Raw genomic sequence first — 7,481 nt, 5'->3', positions numbered from 1 at the left:
GTGACTACCAAGGCCAGCATATTACTGAGTTTCTGTTCAGCTTCGACAGCGTTTATCACCTCCATATAAATTGTTTTTCTTATACATGATATTCATTTCTATTGGCTCTTTTCCTTGGGTAGCTATCCTTAGCTTGGTGAGCACTCAGTGTTATTCAGGTATCCAACATAGGCACTTAGTTCTTTCCCGATACATGGTACTCTTGGCTTATCTTATCCTTGCCTGTAAAAATGATGGACTCTAGAGTTAGTCTAAGTCAATATAGCAACTGGCTTAGTTAGGGTTTACTATTGCTGTGAAAAGACACCATGACCACAAGTCTTATAAAGAAAAACGTTCAATTGAGGTGCAGCTTACAGTTTCAGAGGTTCAGTCCATTATCATCATGGCAGGGAGCATGGCGGTGTGCAGGCAGACGTGGTGCTGGAGAAATAGCTGAGTGTCCAACATCTTGTAGGCAACAGGAAGTCAACTGACAGTCACAGAGGGAAGCTTGAGCAAAAGAGACCTCAAAGCCCACCCCCACACTCCCTCCAACAAGTGCCGTTCTGTATGGGGGTCATTTTATTTCAAAACAGCAAATTCCTCTGTTCTGGTCTCATACTAACATGCAATGTATTATCGATTGCCTATTGGCTGCCTTCACTCTGTATCTCACCAGCATCTGAAGTTCAGCATTAGAGGGGAGCCCTGTTCTCTAGCAAATCTCTCCCTTTTTTTACTGGTTCACTTAATCTCACTGTTGTCCACCATGTTGCTGAGACTTTCCCACTTTTCAACTCCTTGGGTCATTTGGCTTCTACACGTCTAAACAGTTCTCACATCCATTCTGTTTTCTTTTGGGCCATATCATTGATCTCAATTAAACTGTTGAGTGTTTCTTTACTGGTCTCTCGCCCTGAAGCTTTATCTTTTCTCTGGATTACCAAAAAGTGAGTCCACCAAACAAGGAATAGTCCTGTCAGTCTCTGAGACTAGCTACGTATCTGACACCAGCAGATCCTTAAGATCCAAGCACTGTTTTTCCTAGTGAAGCATCCCTCAAGTCTCTGCAGCCAAAACACCTTCCCTTCTTGCCTACACTGTGCTCATCTAGTATCTCCATATTTTTATTATTCCTCGTGAAATTACATTTTAATTATTTACATCTTTGTCTTTATGGTAAACATCTAATGAGTTGTCTTTCTAGAGTACACTTTGTTGAAAAACTGCCCCGTCTCCTCAGTCTCCTGAAATGCTTCCCTGTGGTGGTCAGCTTTCTGACTGTAACAAATACCAGAGATAAATTAGTTCTTTTTTGAGACAGGCTTTCTCTGTGTAATAGCCCTGGCTGTCCTGGAACTCTTTGTAGACCAGGCTGGCCTCAAATTCACAGAGATCTGCCTGCTTCTGCTTCCCAAGTGTTGGGATTAAAGGCCTGTGTCACCCCTCCTGGTGATAAATGAGTTTTTAAAAGGCTTATTTTTGCTCAGAGTTTTGGAGATTTTCATCCTTTTTTTTTTTTTTTTCACTTGTGGTGAAGCAGGACATCAGAATAGGAAGCAGAGAGGCTGAGGTCCAAATATCCCCTTCAAGGGCATGTACCCAGTGTAAGATGAATTGCTAAATGGTCTTATTAATAAAAAACCCATGGGCTGGAGAGATGGCTCAGTGGTTAAGAGCACTGGCTGCTCTGCCAGAGGTCCTGAGTTCAATTCCCAGCAACCACATGGTGGCTCACAACCATCTGTAATGGGATCTGGCACCCTCTCCTGGCCTACAGGAAATTGTATACATAATAAATAAATAAATAAATAAATAAATAAATCTTTAAAAACAAAACAAAACAAAAAATCCCAGAGCCAGATATTGGGGTGAAAGATGAAAGATCAGAGATGCAGAAAGAAGCCAGCCATGTTCTTACCGCTAGGAAATCCTCAGCCCAAGAGAGAGCCACTTCCTGTATACTCACACCTATATACCTTTCTGTGCCCTGCCATCTTACTTCCTCACTCCGCCCAGCTACATCACTTTCCTCTTTCTGCCCAGCTCTATCACTTCCTGTCTGTCTGTACAGACCTCCAGACCTCTGTGGTTGACTAGTGCTGGGATTAAAGACATGTGCTACCACGCCTGGCTCTGTTCCCAGTGTGGCCTTGAACTCACAGAGATCAGGATGAATCTCTGCCTCCCAAATGCTAGGATTAAAGGTGTGTGCCACCAACGCCTGACCTCTATATTTAATATAGTGGCTGGCTTTTTCCTCTGGTCCCCAGATAAGCTTTATTGGGGTGCACAAAAAAAAAATCACTACAACCCAGTGACTCGACTTGGCTTCCACTAGGTCCGACTTCCCACAGTATCACCAGTTTCCAATAGTGCCAAAGACTGGTGGCCAAACACACACCACATGGGCCTTTGGGGAACATTTATCTAAAACAGCACCTTCTGTCTTTATTCCAGTCCCACATCTACTCTCTGGTATTGTTAGAGGAAGAAGTTTGTAGGCAGTTTTATATCAACTCTGACTTCAGTTAGGTTACTTAGTTTCTTTGGGAATGTGAAATGGAGAGACATACTGAGTCTACTTGATCATAGCATCTGAAACATAAAGTTGGGGGGTGTAGGGCATATTTTCTATCATTCAGTAGAGGAATCCTAGACTACAGGGATGAAAGATGAAAGATGATCGAGACAAGGCAATATTTAATTTTATGAGGTGCTCAGATATAAAGTTAAACATTGCTTCTAGGTATGTTGGTAAGGGTGCTTCAACCAGAGATTAGTATTTTCATTGGAAAACAGATGATTCTCTTCAATGTATACGTAAGATACCAATCCACCGAGGGCCTGAATGGAATCAAAAGGGGAAGTAAGACTGAGTTCACGCTGTAAACTGAAACACCCATCTCCTGTCCTTAGTAGCCCTGAGTCCTAGACATTTTGCTATCCTTTCTGGCTCTCAGGGCTTTTGATTCTATCAAGTTTTCTTGGTCTTCAACTTGGAGATAATGGACTGTAGGACTTATTGGCATATGAGTCCATCCCTTTCAGTGACTACACCAAACCTTTCTCACTGTCTCTCCATATATGCACCATACACATGTGCATGTGTATGTCTGTGTCTGTGTGCATGTCTGTACATGCACCCACAGTTGTCTCTACACATGCATGGGTTCTATACCCACAGGTTTTATATTCAGGGATTCAACCCAGCCATGAACCAAAAAATGTAGTTAAGGGCTAGTGAGATGTCTCGGCAGGTTAAGGCACTTGCTGCCATGCCTGATGACCTGAGTTTGGTTCCCAGAACCCGCATGGTGAAATAAGAGAACTAACTCCCACATCCTGTCTTCTGATCTCCACACTCATGCCATGGCATGTTCACATACATTCATACATACACAAATGAAAAGGTTAAAAATGTGCTTAAGGTATGATGGTGGCCTTTGTAGTGAACATGTGCATACGATTCCCCAAATAACAGAGTGTAACTCTGTTTACCTCAAGTCATTTAGAGATGATGGTGCACGTGTGAAATGTTGGCACCTTGGGTATGGAGGCAGGAGGATCAGTGTTACTACGTAGCTAGACCCTGTCCCCCAAACAAACAAACAATAATAGCAAAAAAAAAAAAAAAAGTATAGGGTTGGAGATGAGTGGGTTATATGCTAATACTATACCACTTTATAAAAAGGACTGAGACATTCACACACTTAGTTGTTCTGGGGATCTTAAACACCTTTAAGATACTGAGCTATTCATATTCCATATATATTAAGATATTCTATAAATATACATCTATAGTCCATATCTTAGTTAGGGTTTCTATTGCTGTGAAGAGACCCCATGACCATGGCTACTCTTATAAAGAAAACATTTAAGGGAGTGGCTTAAGTTTCAGAGGTTTAGTCCCTTATCATCATGGTGGGACATGGAGGAATTTAGGCAGACACGGTGCTGGAGAAGGAGCTGAGAGTTCTACATCTTGATTCACAGACAACGGGAAGTGAGCTGTCTAATATATTGGGCATAGCCTGAGCAAAGGAGACCTCAAAACCCACCCCCACAGTGACACATTTCCTCCAACAAGTCCATACCTACTCCAACAAGGCCATATCTCTTCAAAGTGCCACTCCCTTTGGGGCCATTTTCTTTCAAAGCACCACAGTCCATATATACACACACACATATATATGCACACATATATAATCTCAAAGTGACTCTGTGTGTCAAATTTCCTTGTAACTTATTCCACCGATCAGTTACAAATCAACCCTTTAAAAGATGATTACATTTTATTTATTGTGTGTGTGCACATGTATGCCAGTCAAAGGAAAACTTGGAGGAGTATTCTCTCCTAACGTGGGGTTGGAGAATCATACTCAGGCTATTAAACTTGACTGTAAGCACCATTACCTGTTGAGCTATTTCTCTGGTCCCTACTAACATCCCTTTTTATCCCTGAGCTAGTGAGCTGATCACTATATAAATAAGACACTTAGTTTTAAAGGGCTATGTTCTCTCTAATTTCTGTCTACCTTTGTCGTTTCATGATTCTTTCCCACCTGAGCCTTCTCCCTCCATGCTTTTCTCCCAGGAAAGGCTTACCTCTCTGAGGATGTGTCATGGGACTGAAACTGGATTCGTCAAAGGCAGGAGGATTTGTATGTCGGTATTTGCTGCTTTAAATGGCCCTTGTATTAAATGGCCCTTCTGGATTCCTCCACCCCTCCTTTTATTCATTCTCTGCCCACAGCCAGTAGTTTTTCTCAAATAAAAATCTGACATCACATTCCTGTGCTAATATGTCGGTGCCCCGTCCTTATCTGTGAAATAAAGTGCAGTTTTTAAAAACATGGCCCAGGAGCGCTGCATGATCTGTTCTCTGCTGATCGCTTCTGGCCTTGAGTCCGCTCTCCCCAACCATTTGTATTCTCACCTCCAAGAGATGAACTTTAAGTTCTTTAAGTTGCCAAGTTATTTTTCCCTTTTGGCTTTCTCTTCTTGTTACTCTCCCTTCTGTCTGTTCTGTCTACTGTTGCAGCCCAATTGCACTGACCCTTCGGTCTCCGTCATACTGCCCTCTGTGGGCGTTCTTCGTCATAGCACCTGCATTGAAGAGCTGCTTGACTCATCGGCTAGTCCCCTTCACATCCTGTCCACAAAGATGCTTTATAAGCTCTTCAGTCTCCAGAACTAATTGCAATGACTTGTTTGATGATTTCATCTCCCAGTATCTACCTCCTGCTCAATATAGAAATTTGACAGTTCTAGTAACTGCCTCCTTTTAAAGCCCTAAGATTAGAAAGCTATTTGACAAATTTAGAAATGATAAGGAATTAATGTGGAGTCTCTTTCAATGGACATCTGTATATTCCAGGGCATTGGTATAAACTGGTTACCAAGTTAATTCTGGTCAGCCTTGGAGTTACAACATGACTATGAATAACTTATTCCATAAATATGCATTATACTGGTAGGTGAATAAATGACTAAAATACCGTTTGACAGCTCGCCTTCCACCTTCCCGCTGGGCTTACGTCACTTTCGGCCCTCTCACGTTAGTGAGAGGTGATGCTTCTTGGACTGTTTCCCATCCTTTCTCATCCGCTGTATTATTAAGTAGGCTGTACTCATTGCGAGTTCGTCCGTCCTCCATTAGAACTCTCTTCTTGAGTATAGCCATCTGCTTCTCCCTGGAAATGGAGCCTCAGAACTGGGTCTTTCCTGGGTCAAAACCAGAGAGTAATTAAGGGCTTCATCCTGCGCTCCTGGCCCTGACAGGTGGCATGCATCTATAGTACTGGCTAAGGAGACTTGCCCTGACTTGTGCAGCTGAATATATCCCTCCTGAGACCCAGTCAGACTCCCAGCACCCTAAGTTTAAAGAGAGGGGATGCCTACATTTTAAAAACAATGATAGGTTTATTTTGGAAAAACGTAGATGCCTCAGAACAGTGCTTACGGAGAATACCAAGCGTTGGGAACTGGGGTGAAGACACTCAGTGGAGGCGGGAGATGGAGGTAAATAGTTCCTTGAACCTTGTCGCGAAGATGAAGGATTTTAAACGGATTTTCTGAAGTTGTCCGGCGTCTGGATTTCCTGGACCACTCGCGCTGCCTGCCTGCTGAGGAGTGCGCCTCCGGGGGAGGTGTGCGCGCGCGCTGGAGCAGGGAGGCGGTGGAGAGGGGCCTGGCTCCCGGAATAAACAGCGGGGGAGCGGCTCAGCGGACGCCGGCGGCCGAGGGAGCGAGGTGCAAGGGCCGCAGGCCACAGAAGCGAGCTCCGGGATGGTAGCTAGGAGATCGGAAAGCCTTTGATGCCAGAAGCCGCTGGCTGGAGACACTGACAACCCAGCCCCTCCGGGAGTCTCAGGCTGTGGCTCAAACCTTAAGGTAAGCAGTGGCTCCTTGCAGCCCAGGAGCTGCGAGACCAAGCGTGCCGGGTGCGTTCCTACCTCCCTGGGGCTGCCACCTCTTCACCTTCTTCCTTTGCCCTTCCCCGGGGTCCTCCCGCCAAGCTGACGCCCTGTGCTGGGTGACTGGCAAGGGAGCTTCTGGGTTTCTGTTCCGCGGCCCATGGGACCTTTGCCTCCTCTCTGCCATCACCCCTCACTTTCACTTCTTTCCCAGGACCGCTCCAGGAATCTGGCACCCCAGACGCTGGGTGCTGAGAGCGAGTGGGTGGCATGAGATCTTCCACCCTCTTCAGGTGTGTGATACACAGATGCATTAATTGCCCCTAAGGTCTGGAAATAAGTTGGCGTCTGAAATACTGCAATTCCTCACCTTCCATAACCTACCCTAGCCTTTCATTACTGTCTTTACTTTGGAAAGAATATCAACTCTTCGAATCAGGTCATTGCAATGTACCACCTTATCTTTGTGTCTCCACTGAACGTCAAGTTGGGATTCCCCAGTCTCTACCCTACCCCCCTTTCCCAGTTTAAACAATGTTTTCAAGGCTACAGCAAAACTGCTACAAGTTTATTCGACCTTGAAGCGCTATCTCTTATCCAGGAGCTTGAAAAAAAAAAAAAAAAAAAACCTCAGGCCCCACCCTACAATCTTGATTTAGATCTGGAGGGAGAGGGGGAGGAACTGAGGGAGAGGCAGAGAGAGGGAGAGGCTGTTGTGTATGTAAATGTGCTTTATATCTAAAAATTCTGCCAGAAGTGAGTGCGCTCCTGGTCATCGGTTCTCCTCCTGAAAGTGGAAGACCCATGTGGGAGAACGCCCCGTTCTCCAAAGCTGATGATTTGATGCGGTGCCATTACTTCTGGGATGGCAGTTTGGGGAAGGGGCAGCTATTCGGAAACTCAGATACAGGACGAGGGGAAAATGCCATACTTCTAAGAGACCAGATTTAAAATGTCTCGTTTTTAAAATGTAACCATTTCCTCATAAATACTCCGTGCTGGAAAGGGCGGAGGTCTATCCTGCAGGGAATCAGAAAATCTTCCTCTGACTGTCCCTTCATTTTTGTTAAGGATGGAATG

General features: G+C 44.7%; 1 long non-coding RNA gene across 1 annotated transcript; it reads right to left on the bottom strand.

Annotated features, from left to right (window-relative positions):
* Positions 1 to 4,699: 4,699 nt before the first annotated feature.
* On the bottom strand, positions 4,700 to 7,023 carry LOC131910325 (uncharacterized). The gene is made up of 3 exons (XR_009379104.1): positions 5,484 to 7,023; positions 4,922 to 5,137; positions 4,700 to 4,808 (listed from the first exon to the last, which is right to left on the bottom strand). It is a non-coding gene; the product is annotated as an uncharacterized LOC131910325 (long non-coding RNA).
* Between the last annotated feature and the right edge of the window lie 458 nt (positions 7,024 to 7,481).

Source organism: Peromyscus eremicus, chromosome 5, assembly GCF_949786415.1.
Source record: "Peromyscus eremicus chromosome 5, PerEre_H2_v1, whole genome shotgun sequence".
NCBI classification, from domain to species: domain Eukaryota; kingdom Metazoa; phylum Chordata; class Mammalia; order Rodentia; family Cricetidae; genus Peromyscus; species Peromyscus eremicus.
This window is presented reverse-complemented; position numbering and strand designations above follow the sequence as displayed.